The sequence below is a fragment of the Bos javanicus genome, chromosome 1 (genome assembly GCF_032452875.1).
Source record: "Bos javanicus breed banteng chromosome 1, ARS-OSU_banteng_1.0, whole genome shotgun sequence".
NCBI classification, from domain to species: domain Eukaryota; kingdom Metazoa; phylum Chordata; class Mammalia; order Artiodactyla; family Bovidae; genus Bos; species Bos javanicus.
In genome coordinates this window covers 146530779-146551893 of record NC_083868.1, presented here as the reverse complement: position 1 = coordinate 146551893, position 21115 = coordinate 146530779, and the positions used below count along the sequence as shown (strand labels likewise).

Below are 21115 nucleotides of genomic sequence, written 5' to 3'. Positions count from 1 at the left end.
GACAACAGTGATGAGATGGCTGGATGGCATCACTGACTCAATGGACGTGAGTCTGTGTGAACTCCGGGAGTTGGTGATGGACACGAAGGCCTGGAGTGCTGTGATTCATGGGGTCGCAAAGAGTCGGACACGACTGAGCAACTGAACTGAACTGAAATGAACTGATGATCTAAATTCAGCAAACTCTTTTGCCATAAACACTTTCCTCACAAACAGGCTTCAGATAGCAATCCCTCCCATGGTCTCAAGCTGTGGCCTGTGTGCTCACCCTGGAACACTCTTTTGTAAAAGTCCTTGAACAAATGTCAATGATTAATTTTATGAATTATTCTCTGAGCACAGCTGCAGAAGACTTTGTGCCTTCTCATGCTCCTCTCAAGAACAATAAGCACCTTAATATTCTTTTCAGTCAACTCAGCTGAGGAAAGGAAAAAACAAGTCAGAATCACAAAGCCTAACTCCTTCATCCTGGGTCCGTGCCTGTGGGACAGAGAGGGGGTTGTGGCTGTGCCTCCATTTTGTCAGTAATGCCTAACATGGCTCCCGACATCTAGTCATTAATCCCAAAAACCTGACCCCTAAACTATACCGTAAAACCTAACCTAAAATCAACCCAAACACAGATTTATCCATTAAAACAAACAAACAAAAAACCCAAAACTATAAAGCCATAAACATAATTCACACTGGCTTTTGTTGGTCTCAAAAACACCTGGCAACTCCCACTTAAGGGTCTTGCATTTCTTAATCCCTCCGTCTGGATTACTCCTTCCATAACTCTTCACAGCTTATTCATCACTCCCTTCAGTTCAGTTCATTTCAGTCACTCAGTTCTATCCAACTCTTTGCGATCCCATGAATCACAGCACACCAGGCCTCCCTGTCCATCAGCAACTCCCAGAGTTCACCCAAACTCATGTGCATCCATCCAGCCATCTCATCCTCTGTCATCCCTTTCTCCTCCTGCCCCCAATCCCTCCCAGCATCAGGGTCTTTTCCAATGAGTCAACTCTTCGCATGAGGTGGCCAAAGTATTGGAGTTTCAGCCTCAGCATCAGTCCTTCCAATGAACATCCAGGACTGGTCTCCTTCGGGATGGACTGGTTGGATCTCCTTGCAGTCCAAGGGACTCTCAAGAGTCTTCTCCAACACCACAGTTCAAAAGCATCAATTTTTCGGCATTCAGCTTTCTTCACAGTCCAACTCTCACATCCATACATGACCACTGGAAAAACCATAGCCTTGAATAGACGGACCTTTGTGGGCAAAGTAATGTCTCTGCTTTTCAATATGCTCTCTAGGTTGGTCATAACTTTCCTTCCAAAGAGTAAGCGTATGTTAACTTTATGGCTGCAGTCACCATCTGCAGTGATTTTGGAGCCCCAAAAAGTAAAATCTGACACTGTTTCCACTGTTTCCCCATCAATTTCCAATGAAGTGATGGTACCGGATGCCATGATACTCGTTTTCTGAATATTGAGTTTTAAGCCAACTTTTTCACTCTCCTCTTTCACTTTCATCAAGAGGCTCTTTAGTTCCTCTTCACTTTGTGCCATAAGGGTGGTGTCATCTGCATATCTGAGGTTATTGATATTTCTCCCACCAATCTTGATTCCAGCTTGTGCTTCCTCCAGCCCAGCGTTTCTCATGATGTACTCTGCACAGAAGTTAAATAAGCAGGGTGACAATATACAGCCTTGACGTTCTCCTTTTCCTATTTGGAACCAGTCTGTTGTCCCATGTCCAGTTCTAACTGTTGCTTCCTGACCTGCATATAGGTTTCTCAAGAGGCAGGTCAGGTGGTCTGGTATTCCCATCTCTTTCAGAATTTTCCACAGTTGATTGTGATCCACACAGTCAAAGGCTTGGCATAGTCAATAAAGCAGAAATAGATGTTTTTCTTGAACTCTCTTGCTTTTTCAATGATCCAGCAGATGTCGGCAATTTGATCTCTGGTTTCTCTGCCTTTTCTAAAACCAGCTTGAATAACTGGAAGTTCACGGTTCATGTATTGCTGAAGCCTGGCTTGGAGAATTTGGAGCATTACTTTACTAGCGTGTGAGATGAGTGCAATTGTGCAGTAGTTTGAGCACTCTTTGACATTGCCTTTCTTTAGGATTGGAATGAAAACTGACCTTTTCCAGTCCTGTGGCCACTACTGAGTTTTCCAAATTTGCTGGCATATTGAGTGCAGCACTTTCACAGCATCATCTTTCAGGATTTGAAATAGCTCAACTGGAATTCCATCACCTCCACTAGCTTTGTTTGTAGTGATGCTTCTTAATGCCTACTTGACTTCGCATTCCAGGCTGTCTGTCTCTAGGTGAGTGATCACACCATCATGATTATTCACTCCCTTAGTGTAAATGTAAACGGCTTTCCTGGTGGCTCAGTTGGTAAAGAATCTGCCTGCAATGCAGGAGACCCAGGTTTGATCCCTGGGTTGGGAAGATCCCCTGGAGAAAGGCATGGCTACCCACTCCAGTATTCTTGCCTGGAGAATTCCATGGACAGAGGAGTCTGGTGGGCTACAGTCCATGGGATCTCAAAGAGTCGGACACAACTGAGCAACTAACTAGTGTAAATGTAGCTTTTCAACATGAACTAGCACTGACACTCCTGCCCCTCCCAGTCCTCTGCATTCCTATCTTCCACCTTACCACGTAGTATTTATGCATATTCTAGTGTAACTATAGACGTCACCTGCTGTAGCTGTGGTTTGCTGTCTGTCTCCCATTGTTTGAACGTTGGCTCAGATAGACTTAGCCTAATTCGGTCACTGATTCATCCCAATCACCTAAGACGTTGCTTTGGGTATGAACACTCGTTGATTACATCCCCTCTGACCACAGCCACCTCCTCTGCAGCACTCTTACCCCAGCCCTTCCCCTCCTTCAAGCTGGTTCAGGGGGTGATGTATTGCTCAGATTCTGAAGTCCATCTGAAGCCCAGATCTACCAACCAGATACAGGAGTCAATGTTTGTGAGCCTTGGTTTCCTCTTCTGAGAAAGAAGGCTAATAACTGCACTTGAACAACTTCAGATGGCTGTGATGATTGAATGAGTGAAGCATGTAAAGCACTTAGGAGAGTGCTGAGCACATGATAAGAGATCAGTAAAGGTCAGCATTATTAGTCTTCTTTTCACATCATAGCTTCAATATACAGCAAGGAGCTCACTGCATCATTGGCCAGGATTTGTAGCTCTTCTTAGCCATTGCCTTTCCAGCCCTCTCACCTAGTACCTGATAAAATACTCAACAGACTAGGGAGAAGGAACTTCCTCAAACTGATCAAGGGCATCTACAAAAAACCTACAGCTAACATCATACCTAATGGCAAATGAATGGATGCTGTGCCCCTGAGATCAGAGACAAGACAAGAATGTCCACACTTGCCAGTTCTCTCAGTACTGCACTGAAGACCCTAATCGGAGCAATTAGGTAAGAAAGTTAAATAAAAGGACCACAGGTCGGAAAAGGAAACAGAAAATGTTTATTCACAGATGACATGATCTTACATATTGAAAATCCAAAGGAATCCACACACACACACAAAAAAAAAAAGGACTAAGAAATGAGTTCAGCAAGGTGGCAGAATAAAAAGCTTTGTTTTTTTTTCTGTGCTCTGAAATGGATTGTGTTGCCCCAAAATCATATATCAACTCCCTAATTCCCAAATATACTATCAAGCAAATAGGATGATTTGTGAAGTGACTGAGATTAATGAGATCATAACAGTGAAACTCTGACCCGATATGAATAGAATTGCTGTCATTATAAAACAGAAAGAGATGCTAGAGACCCTGTCTCTCTCACTTTAAAATGTTTAGTACACAGTGAGAGAATGGCCATCTGCAAGCCAGGAAGAGAAATCTCACCAGGATCTGAACTCTGTCAGAACCTTAATCTTGGACTTTCCAACCTCCAGAATTGTGAGAAAATAAAAATTTATGTTGTTAAAGTGGCCCACTCTGCAGTACTTTGTTATGATGGCCCAAGCAGACAAAGACAACTTGCAAAGAAAAATCATAAAATAATTTTTTTTCATAGAAAGAGTATTTATTTTTTAAGCAATTCATTCAAACCAAAAAAAAATAAAAATTAAAAAAAGAGAAAGCAATGGTTTCACTTCATCTGAAGTGAAAATAAATCCAAATAATTGCTTTATACTCTTGCCAGGACCCTGCCTTGACAGGATTAAATAGGACTGGTGTGGTTTCACCATGGTATACCTGGGCTATTGGATCACAAACAGAAACAATGGCTCCTTTTCTCAATAGGATGTTTCAGTCCTTGGTAATTAACTGACTGAATCCAGCAGAGCTAAGAGACCAAATTCTTGTTCATTGTTTTCTGCTGTTTTATTGATAAATAATTTTTTTAATTCCATTCATGATAGCATCAAAAAAGAATTAAGTGCTTAGAAATAAATTTCCAAAAGGAGCAAAAACTATACTCTTAGAACCACAAAACTGTGCTGAAAGATAGTAAGTATGTAAATATATGGAAACCATGTTCAATGTTCATATATCAGAATGCTTAATATGCTGAGATGGCAATAATCCCCAAACATACTTCCATATTTACATCATCCTATCAAAATCCCCAAATAATTCTTTGTCGAAATCGACAACCTGACTGTATAATTCATGTACAAATACAAAGGACTAGAATTGCCAAACATGAAAAAAGAGAAATGAAGTAGGAAGATTGGTATTTTCCAGTATGAAGATGTACTACAAAGGGACAGTAGTCAAGACAGTGTGCATGGCAGAAAATAGAAGACTTACTGATGGAATGGACTTGAGAGTACAAAAGTACACACACATATCTATCTGTGCTGGACAGTTTTTCACAAAGCACCCAAAACAATTCAACAAGAATAGCAGAGAGTAATTAAACATGGATGCTGGTACAGATTGATAGCAACTCACCAACCAAGAAAAAGAAGGAGGGAGGAAGGAAGGAGAGAAATAGGAGGAAGGGAAAAGGAAAGGGAAGGAATGGAAAGGAAAGAAAAACAAAAGAAGAGAAAAGAAAAAAGTGAGCACTTTATTTTAAATCACTTACAAAGAGTAATACATATAAAATATCTCACAGATCTAAATATAGGAGCAAAAACATGAAAGCTATACAAGAAAACAGGGGTAAATATTCATGGTAACAATTTTGCAAAGAATCCTTAGATGAAACCAAAAGCACAAGCAGTAAAGCTGTAACCACTATTACAGCCCCAACTGTACCTTAACCCCAACCTCAACCCAAATACAAGCCAGAGCCCTACCACAAACCTGATGCTTAATCGTAACCCTAATCCTAACTCTAAACCTAACTTCAACCCAAAGCCAAACTGCAATCTGAATGTTAACCCTAGTGCCAGACCCTAACCCAAACCCAAAGCTGAGCCCCTAACTCAAAACCCAGACCACCTACTTACATGAACATTTCTGCTGTGCTGTCTGCTGAACGTGTAGCCCTTTAGAGCAACTGTTTAGATAACTGTGAGAAGCTCTCCCGTTTGTCTTTACCTTCAGGAGGTACCTAAATCTTGGGAACTTAATTTTGGCCCCCTTTATTTTTTAATCTGCAGTTCAGAGCCTAAGTTCACCTGTATGCTCAACAGTCCTCAGGACCAAAACAAATCTCTTAGGTGTTGTGAGATGTTGTTTCATCTCTCTATTCCTACTGTATCTTAAATGTAGGTAAGTAATTATTATAAAGTTTGAAGACATTTCTGAATTGATATGCCAATGTGAAGACTTTTATCTATTTTTATAACTAAATATGAAATGTTTCTAACATACCAAAGTATAAAGCACAGATTATATCATAGCTTATATTATACCATAACATATATTTCATACCTTAGTGTTGAGGTTAGCTTACACTCAAAAGTAACCAGTGTTTCTTTATGAAATTATCAATTTCTGTATTTTTATGATTTAATAATGTTTCCTATGTTACAAAACATTCTACATTCCATATGTTAATGTTTTATAAAGTTTTAAATCTTATATACATGACATCATAATCTAAACCTTTTTAGCTCAATTCAGTGGGAGCTAACCTGCTTTAATTCAAGGCATTGAAAAACAAGGTTACTCTGTACTCGTGCACATTACTCCAGTGGTGCAGAATACTACGGAGTGGTCATATGATCATTTAATTTAGAAAGAGAAAATTCTGATCTTTGTTTTGATGTAATTTATTCTATTTTCATATTTAATCAGTAAGAAAGGACAGATGCTCGGGTAACATGATGCAACATAGTTACCAAAGCTCTCAAGTTGCCACTTGTTCCCGCTCACAAAAAAGAAATAAAGAGTAAGAACTGTGTTGGTCCAGTAAAAGAAAACAAAACAACTCACCAGCATGAGAATAAGTTTAGTAGCTTTAATTTCAGGAGAGCCTTGTGAAGACTGGATGGTACTGCGAACATGCTGAGCTGTTTTGCGATGTCTGAAGAGAATAGTCACCATGTAGATACTACTACACGTCATGAGAGAGAGAAGGAACAAATCTCGAGTGGATATTGCACTTAGAAATGTTGCTGCTATGTGGTGATGAGGTACGTCAGTTTTACAATAAGCAGCATAATACCCAGATCTAGCATCAGTGATATTCCTGTTGGCCACGTTTCTTAAGATGATCTCAGAATAAATGACCATGTTGATGATCCAGGAAAAAAGTAAAGAGGGTTGAATAAATGTCGAAATTTTTATTTTGAGCCAAACCCACTTACTATTACTCAGAGTAATTGTCACAACCTGAAACGTACTCTGGAGAGAGGTTGTATACAGGGAAATACTTCGAGTAACTCTCTGGATGTAAACCACTGCTTTACATCCAATATCACCCATCTCAGGACTAATTCCAAAGGACAACAGTGTATTTGGAACCCCTCTGAATACAAGTGTCAGGGTGTTAGCGAAAGTTAAGTGGGCAAGAATCACATCTGTGGGCTTCTTCTTATGGGGGAGAATTAAAAAGATGTACATATACAAAATAAATAACAAGGAATTCCCCATGAGCCCAAAGCAAATTTGAAAAAAGAAGAAGATCCCAAAAATCTTGTCACTGGAAATCATTGTCTTTCAGTCTCTCTTAGATCTTCAAACCAAGGCCAGCACATCCTACAGGTAAATACTTTGATTATGAACATAAAGATTCAAAATAATTGTGATTGTGAATGTATCAAGCTTCCAGAAGCCTTCCTGCAATGAGTAAGTGTTCAGCTACATCAGACCTCTTAAGGGACCATCAGGATTTGTAAACAGCAGAATTTAATGTTTATGAAGACAGAAAGTATCATATGTATTCACCATTTATTCCAGTCAATTTCTCTTAGAAATGTTCTGCTGATTGTATACATCAAGAGACAGTTTAATTTAAAACTGTAACTCTTAATCTACATAATCTAATATTCATATCATTCTATGCATATGAAAAACCAGTAGCATCTATACAATAATATCTTCCCAAATGCTTATTGTATTATATAGCTCATTTAGAAATAATCATTATTGAAGCATATATAAATGTCACACAAAAATTCTGCCAAATGAAACATATCTAACACTAGTTATATTTTATTGTCGTGTTTGTTATAAGTTCGACTAGTCCAAGAAAAATTAAAGTAGATATTATGATCGAACTCAAAATCAACAGCCACATTAGAGATTACCTCCATCATATTCTAAATCTCTTACCTGATGCAATGGGATCCACTGCTTTGCTGAAACAGAAAAATTTAGAATCACCCATCTCACTGCACAGTAAGTGCTTTGTCCTGCAGTGTCTCACGACTCCCTTAGGCTTCTATTTGACTATTTCCTTATATCATAAGTGGAGACTGATGGCAGACCAAGGGATAAGAGGAGGCTTATTATTCACAGCATGAGGTTCTGTCTGGGAAAAGCAGGACAAGCCTCCCAAGATGATGCGAAAATGGATAGAAAAATGAATATAAAGGAGATTGGGTGTTTTTTTTTTTTTTTTATCCTGATGGAGTGTGGTCTGGATGAAGTTGCACACCTGCCAGCAGGGGGTTGCGTCCTTTGTCTCTTACCGAGGGCAAAAGCAAGAGCGCTTGGAATTCCTTGTCAATTTGCACAGGCGTGAGTCATGGGGGAAGGGTGAGCAGGCAGCCTAAAAGTTGACAACAGCATCCAAAAGATAGAGTCAGACTTATTACAACTATCCACCCATTGGAATAACTGAAATTTTAAAAGTGACAAGTGCGTGGGAAAACATACCCCTCATACCACTCATGTATAACTAGTTGGAATATAAAATCACAGTCACACTGGAAAAGAGTTTGGAAGCTTCTTCTTCAAAAAAACAAAAAACAAAAAAGCTTGCCATGCAATTTCCATATAACTCAGCAACAGCACTCCTGGGAATTTATTTCTGAGAAATGAAAACTTATTTTCACACAAAACCTGTACTCTAATCTTAATAGCAGTGTCATTCATAATAGTCACAAATTGGAAACCTAGACATCTTTATTTCAACAGATGAATGGTTTAAACAAACTGCAATACACTCATACAATGGGACACTTTTCAGAAAGTAAGAAGCAAACTATGGATAAGTATAGTAACTGTATGAATCCAGGGGAAAATGTTGGGTGAACAAACCAATCTGAAAGGCTACACACTCTATGATTATATTTATATATGACACTTTTGCATGACAAAATACAGAAATAGAGAACAGATTGGTGGTTGCTAGGGGTTAAGTACAGGAAACGGTGAAAGGAGAGATGGTGTGGCTATAAAGGACATCATGAGGGATCCTTGTTTAGATGGGATGCTCTGTATCTTGCTCTGATGGCTCTGTTGGTAAAGAATCTGCCTGCAATGCAGGAGACCCAGGTTTGAGCCCTGGGTTGGGAAGATCCCCTGGAGAAGGAAATAGCAACCCACTCCAGTAATACTGCCTGGAAAATCCCATGGAGAGTTGGACACGACTAAATCCCCACATCTGTTATACGACTGTATCTATGTGAGCATCCGCTTGTGATATTGCACTGTAGTTTTGTGAGGTGTTATTGAGGAAATTGAGTACAGGGTACATGGGATCTGTCTAATTTCTAATACCTACATGGGAATATATAATTATCTCAAAATGCAAAGTTTAAGTCAGTATTTTAAAAATCATGGTAGGAGGAAAACTCCCATCACTCACCGTTAAATACAATGTTAGCTGTACACTTTCCTAGCTAACCTTTATTGAGTTAAGGGAGTTTCCTTCCATTCCTAGTTGACAAACAGCTTTTTAAATGAATGGGCTTTGAATTTTGTCAAATATTTTCTGCATCTGGATAGTCATTTAATTTTCCTTACTTTTTATGTTAATAAGTGATTTGCCTTGATTGAAATTCAGACCAACCTTTCAATTCTGGAGTGATTCCAATTTCATTACGATGGTTTTTTCCACTTTTTATGTACTGCTGGATTCTATTTGCTAATATTTAGTTTGGACACAAAATCTTGTGTCTGTTTTCATGAGTGATAGTGATCTGTTGTTTTCTGGTCTAGTTTTGACATGAGAATAAAAGAAATCTTAAACTGATTTGGGAAGTGTTCCTTTCCCTTACATTCTGTGGAAGAGCTTGTATAGACTTGGTATTATTCTATAACCATTTGGTAGTATCTGCTACTGAAACCAGCTGGATCTGGATTGCTTTAGTAGGTCTAGGGCTATTCAGGGTATCTAGATCTGCTGTTGTTGTTCTAGTACAGTTGCTAAGTTATGTCCAACTCCCTACAACCCTATGGACTGCAGCACATCAGGCTTCCCTGTTCTACACCATCCCCCAGAGTTTTCAAATCCTGTCCATTGAGTCAGTGATGCCATCCAACCAACTCATCCTCTGTCACCCCCTTCTCCTCTGGAGTAACTACTGGTGGTTTGTCTTTAAAGGAATTAGTCTATTTCAGGCAAATTATCAAATTTGCAGGCTTAGAGCTGATTGTAGTATTCCCTTGTGTGTTCATGCTAAGTCACTTCAGTTGTGTCTGACTCTTTGCAACATTATGGACTGCAGCACACCAGGCTCCTCTGTCCATGGGATTCTCCAGGAATACAAGAATGCTGGAGTGTGTTGTCATGTCCTCCTCCAGGGGGTCTTCCTGACCCAGGAGTCGAACCCTTGTCTTCTTCAACTCCTGCATCGCAAACAGATTCTTTACTGCTGAGCCACCAGGGCAGCTCGTGGAATTCCCTTACGAGTAGTTAAGTGTTTTGGGAATCATTAGCTATGTTCTCTTTCTGTCATTCCTCTAATATAATTTGTGTCTTCTCTTTCTTTCTTGGTCAAGCTGTCTAGAAGAATATTAATTTTCTTGATTTTGATTTTTCTCTTTTCTTTTCCTGTTTTAAATTCATTGATGTCTGCTCTAATCTTTATTATTTACTTGTTTATATTTGCTTTATTTTAATTTCCTCTGCTCTTCGATTGTATTTGGTGGATGCTTAGGCATGGACTCTGAAGTGAAACTAGAAGTTCTTACTGTATCTTAAAGAGCTTGGGTCTGAAGTTCATTATCTTAGAGGATTTTGTCTCTGTTTAGAACATCTGTGGCTGAATGGCAACAGAGAGTGTTGGTTATTTTCACACATGACATCTAGCAAGATGAAGAAGACTTCAAAAAGTGATGTAAGAATGCCTCCCTGTCACTGTTATCAATGCTACTTCCACCTCAACCTTCAGCCCAGATAACCCAGGGACCCATCCATGCTATACCTGTCGTATAGCAAGCTGCCCCTGTTACTGTTGTAGCCTATCTGGAATGGAGTCTGGCTGGTCTGTCCATTCCTACTTCCAGTCCAGAGTGGAAAGTATAGCATGATCACAGTTTGAACAGGTTCAGAGCAAACTGAATCCAGTACCATACTGAAAAAATAACATACTACGATCAGGTGGAATTTATCTTAGGAATGCTAGAGTAATTCAAAGTATGAAAATAAATCAATATAATATATCACATTAATGGAATGAGGGGAAAATCTACATCACCATTTCAATGATGCTTCAAAGGCATTTGAAAAAAAAATTCAGCATCATTTCATGATAAAAAATAAAATAAAATAAAACACTCAATAATCCGGGAAAAGGAAAACTTTCTCAACAAGAAAAAGGCAATATATGAAAAACCCAAAGGTAGTTCAATCCCTGGATCAGGAAGATCCCCTGGAGAAGGGAACGGCAACCCACTCCAGTATTCTTGCCTGGAACATTGCATGGACAGAGGAGTCTGGCAGGCTACAGTCCATGGAGTTGCAAAGAGTCGGACACAGCTGAGTGACTAACATACACGCACAGCACCATACTACATAGTGAAAGACTGGAAGCTTTCATTCTCCTCAAATCAGGCACAAGACAAGGATGCCTGTTTCACCACTTCCCTTCAATGCTGAGCTATAATTTTTAGCCATTGTAATTAGTCAAGAAAAAAAATGTCATCAATATTAGGAAGAAAAAGTAAAGCTAGCTCTATTCATAGATGATATGATTCTATGTATAGAAAATCCTAAAGGATCTACAAAAAGACTTTAAACCAATACATAAATTTACCAAAGTTGTAAGATACAAGATCAGCACACAAAATTCAGCTGTATTTCTATATGCTAGCAATGAACAATCCAAAAAAAAAAAAAGACAAGAAAATGAAATTTACAATAGTGTTAGAAAGAATATAATATCTAGGAAAACATTTAATGAAAGAGGTAAAAGATTTATACACTAAATCTAAAAAATATAGTAGCAAGGTATTAAAGAAGACAGAAATGAATGGAAACACATCCTATGTCTGTGAATTAGAAGACTTAATATTGTTAAAATGGCATTACTCTCAAAGTGATCTATAGGTTCAATGTTGTCCTTTTCAAATCCCCAGTAGCCATTTTGCAGAAATGGAAAAGCTAATCCTAGAATTCCTATGGCATTTCAAAGGAATCAAACTGCCAAAGCAACCTTAAAGAACAAAGTTAGAGGGCTCACATTTCCTGATTTTCAAATTCTCTACCAAATGACAGTAATCAAAACTGTGTGATACTGGGATAAAGACAGAGATATTAGTGGATGGAATAGAACAGAACACCCAGAAATACCCATACATCAATGGCCAGATGATTTTTGACAAGGAAATTCAGTAGGGAAGAGAACAGTGTCCAGTGTTGGACTTCTGCATGCAAATGAGTATGCTGGCCCTTTATTTCACATCATATTCAAAAATCAACCCCAAATAAATCATATAACTAAAGTTCAGAACTATAAATCTCTTAGAAGAAAAAAAGGACAAACCTTCAAGTCCTTGAATTTGGCAGTGGTATCTTAAATGTGGCACCGAAAGCACAAAACAACAAAATATAAAATGGGACTTATAAATTAAAAAATTTCGTACATCAAAGGACATGATCAAGCAATTGAAGGGACTTCCCATGAAGTGGGAGAAAGTATTAGCAAATAATATCTCTGATAAGGGTCTAGTAGCTGCAATAATGGAGAAGGCAATGGCACCCCACTCCAGTACTCTTGCCTGGAAAATCCCATGGATGGAAGAGCCTGGTAGGCTGCAGTCCATGGGGTTGCTAAGAGTCGGACACGACTGAGCGACTTCACTTTCCCTTTTCACTTTCATGCATTGGAGAAGGAAATGGCACCCCACTCCAGTGTTCTTGCCTGGAGAATCCCAGGGACAAGGGAGCCTTGTGGGCTGCGGTCTATGGGGTAGCACAGAGTCGGAAACGATTGAAGTGACTTAGCAGCAGCAGCAGCAGCTGCAATATGTAAAAGAAAAAAAAAAACAACTGTTATGACTCAATAACAAAAACCCAAATAACCCAATTAATATATGGGCAAAGAACTTGAACAGACATTTCTCACAAAATAATAGGCATATGACCAAGAAGAACATGAAAATGTGCTCAATATTATTATTCTTTAGAGAAATGCAAATCAAAGCCCCAGTGAGATGCCAATTCAAATCCATTAGGTTTATAATAATTCAAAAGAAGGAAAATAATGACAGGTGTGTGGAGAAGATGGAAGTCTCCAAGCATTGCTGGAGGGAATTTAAAGAGCTTCAGCCTTCACAAGAAATAATTTACTGGTTCTTCCACAAATAAAAAAAAGAAGTACTACATGATTCAGCAATAGTACTCCTATGCATAGCCTCAAATAGATAGAAACAGGAATTCAAACAAAAACTTGTACACAAATATTTGTAGTATATATAGTTGCAATGTCCAAAAGGTGGAAATAGTCTAAAGGCCCATCAATGGAGGAGTGAATAAGCAAAATGCAGTTTTTAGCTATTGAAAGAAATGAAACACTGATACATGCTACAACATAGATGAATCTGGCAAACATGCTTATAAAAGAAGTCAGATACAGAAGGCCCATATTTTATTGACGTGAAATACCCAGAATAGGCAAGTTCACCATGAGAGCAGATTAGCAGTTGCCAGAGACTGTGGGGAAGAGGGAATGGGGAATGACTGCTTTGTCGGGCATGAGGTTTTCATTTGGAACAATGGAAAAGTTCTGGAACTTAGTAGTCTGGTGACGATCATCTACCATTGTGAATGTATATATGGTCACCCAACTGCAGACTTAAAAAAGGTCCAAAAGGTGAATTGCATGTTGTGTGCATTTTGCTTGCATGTGTGCATGCTCAGTCAAATCCAACTCTTTGCGATCCCATGGACTCTCACCCATCAGGCTCCTCTGCCCATGAAATTCTCCAGGCAAGAATACTGGAATGGATTCCCATTTCTTACTCCAAGGGATCTTCCTGAAACAGGCATCAAATTCACCTCTCCTGAATCTCCTGTATTGGCAGGAAGATTCTTTACCACTAAGCCACCTGGGAAATTATGTGTATTTTGTGTATGTGGTGTGAAAAGTAGCTCAGTTGTGTCCTACTCTTTGCAACCCCAGGGAGTGCAGCCTGCCAGGCTCCTCTGTCCATGGAATTCTCCAGGCCAGAATACTAGAGTGGGTAGCTGTTCCCTTCTCCAGGGGATCTTCCCAACCCAGGGATTGAACCCAGGTCTCCCGCATTGCAGGCGGATTTTCTACCATCCGAGCCACCTTTACCACAGTTTAAAAAGAAATTCAAGAAATGAAAGAATTTAGCTCTAGGTAGACACAGACTCGGAGAAGGCCCTGGCACCCCACTCCAGTACTCTTGCCTGGAAACTCCCATGGACGGAGGAGCCTGGTGGACTACAGTCCATGGGGTCACTAGGAGTCGGACACGACTGAGCGACTTCACTTTCCCTTTTCACTTTCATGCATTGGAGAAGGAAATGGCACCCCACTCCAGTGTTCTTGCCTGGAGAATCCCCGGACGGCGGAGCCTAGTGGGCTGCCGTCTATGGGGTCGCCCAGAGTCGGACACGACTGAAGCGACTTAGCAGCAGCAGCAGCAGCAGACACAGACTATCATTCTTTAGAATGTTTTAACCATAATAGAAGTCACAGAGAACAGAATTATAGAATTGATGTGATAAAGGAAAACAAATGGTGTCCTAGAAACTGAATATAGATGAAAATATCACTATAAATGTATAATAAGAATATTTTAAGACACACATGCACACGCATACACAGCCCAAAACCCTTCCAGTCATTACTACAAAAAATTCTAAACAATGCTTTTCAATCACTTTTTCAGACGAAAAACTGACTTCTGATGGATTATGACCTAAATTGAATTCTTAATAAGCAGCCCTTACAATGAGGTTGTCAGAAACCTTTCCACAAGTAACTGCTAGAACCAGAGAATGTCATAGTGAATTCTATCAAAACATCACGGTACAAGTAATTCTAAAAATCATTTATTGCAGTGGTATAACATTGAACTCCGGGAGTTGGTGATGGACAGGCAGGCCTGGGGTGTTGCGATTCATGGGGTCGCAAAGAGTCGGACATGACTGAGCGACTGAACTGAACTGAACTGAACATTGAAATAAAACACAAGTCTGATGATACATAAAAATGAAAAGACATATCAATATTATCCATGAAGATGGAATCCTGAACAAATCAGTTAATTAATCCAATAATGTATAAAAGATAGTTTCCAAAAATTAGTTAGCTTTTTCTCAAGAAAGCAAATTCATCTTAATATTAAAAAGAAATTACTCAATGAAATAACTATGTTTACAAGTTAAAGTATGACCGTCCCAGTACTTGCATCAGAATTTCTTGGTAAAATCCAAAATGCATTCAAAAGCAAAACAGCTTGTAGAAACGTAAGGATAAGCATTGTACTGCTTAACCTAGTAAAAGAAATTATAACCCTTGGTCCATAATCATACTGTATAATGGTTAAACCCTGTGAACTTACTCTTTCTGAGCAGGAAGAAAACAGGGTAGTTTTTCATCATCTTTGTACCAGAGGAGATGATCCACAAAACAGGGCAAGAAAAGGACTAGCATAAGTTTGGGAAAGGAAGAAACATATTTTCCCCATTAGATGTCATTATTTTATGTATATAAAGTCCAAAGAACCTAGGGTTAAAAAAAAACAGAAGTAAGAGAGCTTCACAAGTGGATAAAAATATCACTATATAATAAGCGGTAAATTTATTGATGTCAGAAACAAACTCTATTTCTATAGATAAAGTTTAAGGTTGAGATATTCTCTAAATAGCGTAGAAATATCAAGCAACTGTAAATACAAGGACAAAAGACATGAGAGCACTAAGAGAAAAAGTATGACTCTGTTAAGAAATATTAAAACCCTAAATAAATGTTAAGATCCCTTATATTCAAGACTCAAAGCTGTAATACGTTGGTGATGACAAGTGTTCAGAAATAATACACAAATATTACAGAATCCAAATTATTTCTGAAAAATGATACTTCCAACTATAGAATGATATACACAATGTCAAGAATAGTCAAAGAAACTTGTATGAAGAAGACTGTGTAAATAGTTGTTCTAGGAGATATCAAAATAAATCATTACAAAGCTAAATCACTAAATACAATGATTTTGGTCCAGGAGGTCCCTGTGAAACACAGTAGAATTCCTAGAAATCAATCTACACATTTTCCAGTCCTGATATATGATGGAGGAAGTAAAGTGGGAAAAGAGTCTTTCACAAAAACGATGTTCTTTTCTACAAATGACCTTAGATATTTCTGATATAAAGTGATTATTTTATCAGAAAATGCATTTAACATCTATTTTATACAAACAAATGTATTAGATATTTTGGAATTAATATAGAGAATATCTTCAAGAGTTTAGGCCAGATACATTTTTCTCAAATGTTTTTAAAAATGAAATACAAACAAAAATATTTTTAAAATTTGACCATGTTACAATTAATATAAAGTGAATGTAATAACCAGTCCTATGGAGGAGGAACTGGCATGCAGCAGTCCATGGGGTCGCAGAGAGTCAGGCATGACTTAGCAACTGAACAACAACAGCAGTGGAGGGGAAAGATATCTGCCACAACATAACTGCAAATCCTGGTATGCAGATGTATTAGGATAAGCAAAAATTATTGGATAAAAGACAATAGAATTAAGTATAAACCAAAGGACAAGGGAAAGAGAAACAAAAGAACAACAAATACTCTTCTGAAAATAGATGATGGTGGAGAAGATCATGGAAACAGCAGAAATACTATAATTAGTAGCAGAAAGAAAAAAGAGTGATATACATTGCAGAAGTAGATAAAAGGAAGAATGAAGAAAATGACTTGAAATATTCATTGATAGGAAAAATCATTGGATATATGCTTAAAAAAAAACTCTAAAACATGAATGCATGAAAGCTTAAGAGAAAATGCCACCAAGAAAAGAGACAAGGAATAAAAATAGAATAGGGGTTAAGACACACAAAGTGTAAAGGACAAAGAAAAAAATAATAAAAGAAAATGGGCAAAAAAGGTTACCTGATCAATAGATGACATATTTTGATTTATAATCAAGTATACATGGTTATCTTAATTACATAGAAGAGTTTTGATTTTAATGAACAAAAATTAAAGAAGAGAAATGGAATTGACCAAAGAAGCTGAGGAAGAAATTTTAAGAGAAAAGAAGAATTCAGTTAAAAGGGAATAACTAATAGAATAGAAAGCAAAAATAAACTGAAGAAATTTTAAAAGTTGATGTAGTAAAATCACAATGTAATCATACCATAAAATATTTTTTTACAAAACCAATACAAAGAAGAAATTGAAATGGGGTGATGACACGACTGAGCAACTGAACTGAACTGAAGAGATGGGAGCATGAGTTTAGATTTGGAAAGAGGAGAACAGAATGAGTAGCAGAGATTCTAGAGAAGTCTGAGTATCTCCTTGCAGCCCTGAGACCCCAATCACACCAGCATCCTTACCAAAGCCGGTCTCAGTGGCCCGGTGCAGGCAGGTTAACTCACACGTGCTGCGCTGAAAAGCAATGACAGGCAGCCAGAGTTATGGGGAAGGGGCTGTGTGATTTCATCTCCCACTGGGCGCTAACTTGTTTGTTATCCAAAGTGGAAATGGCCACATGTACAGAGACTCAGTCAGGCATGTCCAGGGGAGCCTAAATTGCCCTCTCTGATGCCATGTGTCTCCTGTTAATTATTCATCATTTTCAAGTGTGCAATTACCTTCTGAGGTAATAGATTGTTCCTAAGTTGGACTAAGCTTGGTAATTATTCCCCAGGGTTCTAGAACTATGCCAGGAAGATAATCGTAAGTTAATTCTCTCAGCTGACAAAAATTATCTCAATATTCAGTGTTACACTGGTCACCATGTATCATCCTTGAGGCTGGAGCGGTGACTGTCAGAGCTGAATTTCAGGTTTCTGAAATTTCCATATAAAGCAAATGTATTGCTTTATCTTGTTCAATGACCAAACTAATTTTTATTTGAATTTGCAGTATAAAACAGTGATATGATTTATGCAGTTTCAAACCCATGAAAAATTTCCATTTTAAAATATAAGCTTTTTATTTTTAAATAAATGTATTCACAGGACGTTGTAAAAATAGTCCAGAGAAATCCTACTAACCTTTCCCAAAGTTGCATTTTTCATAATTATAATACGAAATTTCTTATTGATGTAATATGTATGTATAGTCATATCATTTTGTCACCTGTGTAGATTAGTGTACCCATCATTTCCATCAAGATGCAAAGCTGGGGGCTCGGTGGTTAAGACTTGGCCTTTCAGAAGATGGCGGAGGAATAGGACGGGGAGACCAATTTCTCCCCCAGATTTTCATCAAAAGAACATTTGTATGCTGAGCAAATTCAACAAAACAACTTCTGAATGCTGGCAGAGGACACCAGGCACCCAGAAAGACAGCCCATTGTCTTTGAAAGGAGGTAGGAAAAAATATAAAAGATAAAAAAGAGAGACAAAAGAGGTAGGGACGGAGATCCATCCTGGGAAGGGAGTCAAAAAAAAGAGAAGTTTCCAAAAACCAGGAAACACTCCCACTGGCGGGTCTGTGGCAAGCCTTGGAACCTCAGAGGGCAACATACCTGGGAGGAAAAATAAATAAATAATTAAAACCCACAGATTACATGCCTAACGGCAACTCCCAGCGGAGAAGCAGTGCAGACGCTCACATCCACCACTAGCAAGAGGAGTCTGGACAGGGAGGTGCAGGCTGCATTGCTTAGGGTAAGGACCAGGCATAAATGCCCAGAGGACCATCTGAGGGAACTAACTTGAGATAGCAACCCAGACTGTGGGATAGTTATCCCAGCGAAAAGCCCTAACCTAAGACACCACCAGGCCTGCTCACAGAACAAAGGACTGAGCAGAGCTAGCTGGCTGTGGACCGGCCCATCCCCCATTGGAGACAGGCAGGCAAGAGCAGCCAGAGCCGGAAGGGGGCAATCACGGCCCCAGAGAGGCATCCTATACCAAACTGCAAGCAGGCTTCATTGCTAACCAAGACTTCTTGGGATTCTGGATGGTCGACATCCACTGGGAGGGTTGCAGCCAGAGATCATCTCCCCAGAAGAGACACACAGCACAACTGAGAAGGTGCACCCATTGTACACCCAGAAAACCAAGCTGCTTGAATGGGGGAGGCGATAAGCCACAGCCTCCAACTGGGGACAACTACACTCACCAAGCACCTGGTCACCTGAGCTGCTCGGACCTGGAAAGAGCACAAAACACAGGCCTGACCAAGTCTGCACCTTTGTGGAGTACCTGAGAACCTGAACCTGAATGGCTTAGACCTGGGAAGTGCATGCAATCCAGGGCCCACCTCAGACAGTTCCTGGTAGAGCAACCTAGAGCCTGAGCAGTGTAGACTGGGAAAGCACACACGCCATGAGCAGGGGCAAACCCAGCGTGGCCGGGACACTGCGAGCACTCCCCACACATGCCAGTGATATTTGTTTGCAGTGTTCCTCCCTACCCACAGCACGACTGAAGAAGTGAGCCTAAAAAAGTGACCACCCTTGTGTCAGGGCAGAAATTAGACACTGAAGAGACCAGCACACAGAGGAAGCCAAAATAAACAAAGAAGAGGGAACCACTGAAAGCATTTTCCCTAAAGTCAGGAACAAGACAAGGGTGCCTACTCTCACCACTACTATTCAACATAGTTTTGGAAGTTTTGGCCACAACAATCAGAGCAGAAAAAGAAATAAAAGGAATCCAGATTGGAAAAGAAGAAGTAAAACTGTCACTGTTTGCAGATGACATGATCCTCTACATAGAAAACCTGAAAGACTCCACCAGAAAATTGCTAGAGCTAATCAATGAATATAGTAAAGTTGCAGGATATAAAATCAACACACAGAAATCCCTTGCATTCCTATGTATTAACAATGAGAAAATAGAAAGAGATATTAAGGAGACAATTCCATTCACCATTGCAATGAAAAGAATAAAATACTTAGGAATATAACTACCTAAAGAAACAAAAGACCTGTATATATAAAACTATAAAACACTGGTGAAAGAAATCAAAGAGTACACAAATAGATGGAGAAATATACCGTGTCTATGGATCGACAGAATCAATATAGTGTAAATGAGTATACTACCCAAACTAATCTATAGATTCAATGCAATCCCTATCAAGCTACCAATGGTATTTTTCACAGAACTAGAACAAATAATTTCATAATTTGTATGGAAATACAAAAAGCCTTGAATATTTAAAGCAATCTTGAGGAAGAACTATGGACCTGGAGGAATCAACCTGCCTGACTTCAGGCTCTACTACAAAGCCACAGTCATCAAGACAGTATGCTACTGGCACAATGACAGAAATATAGACCAATGGAAAAAAAATAGAAAGCCCAGAGATAAATCCACACACCTATGGACACCTTATCTTTGACAAAGGAGGCAAGAATATACAATGGAGAATATACAGTATACGAGCTGTTTCAAATCCTGAAAGATGATGCTGTGAAAGTGCTGCACTCAATATGCCAGCAAATTTGGAAAACTCAGCAGTGGCCACAGGACTGGAAAAGGTCATTGCAATCCCAAAGAAAGGCAATGCCAAAGAATGCTCAAACTACCGCACAATTGCACTCATCTCACACGCTAGTAAAGTAATGCTGAAAATTCTCCAAGCCAGGCTTCAGCAATACGTGCACCATGAACTTCCAGATGTTCAAGCTGGTTTTAGAAAAGGCAGAGGAACCAGAGACCAAATCGCCAATATCCGCTGGATCATGGAAAAAGGAAGAGCATTCCAGAAAAACATCTATTTCTGCTTTACTGACTATGCCAAAGCCTTTGACTGTGTGGATCACAATAAACTGTGGAAAATTCTGAAAGAGATGGGAATACCAGACCACCTGACTTGCCTTTTGAGAAACCTATATGCAGGTCAGGAAACAACAGTTAGAACTGGACATGGAACAACAGACTGGTTCCAAATAGGAAAAGGAGTACGTTAAGGCTGTATATTGTCACCCTGCTTATTTAACTTATGTGCAGAGTACATCATGAGAAATGCTGGGCTAGAAGAAGCACAAGCTGGAATCAAGATTGGTGGGAGAAAAATCAATAACCTCAGATATGCAGATGACACAACCCTTATGGCAAAAAGTGAAGAGGAACTCAAAAGCCTCTTGATGAAAGTGAAAGAGGAGAGTGAAAA

At 39.1% G+C, this 21115-nt stretch overlaps 1 long non-coding RNA gene across 3 annotated transcripts; it reads right to left on the bottom strand.

Moving 5' to 3' along the window:
- Positions 1–6394: 6394 nt before the first annotated feature.
- Positions 6395–17673, bottom strand: LOC133251653 (uncharacterized). 3 transcript variants are annotated; one of them, XR_009737716.1, is made up of 4 exons: positions 17377–17673; positions 8070–8149; positions 7711–7736; positions 6395–6490 (listed from the first exon to the last, which is right to left on the bottom strand). It is a non-coding gene; the product is annotated as an uncharacterized LOC133251653 (long non-coding RNA). The 3 variants fall into 3 exon arrangements; XR_009737717.1 differs by lacking the exon at positions 17377–17673 and adding an exon at positions 12312–12358; XR_009737714.1 differs by lacking the exon at positions 17377–17673 and having other exon boundaries at positions 8070–8446.
- Positions 17674–21115: the final 3442 nt, after the last annotated feature.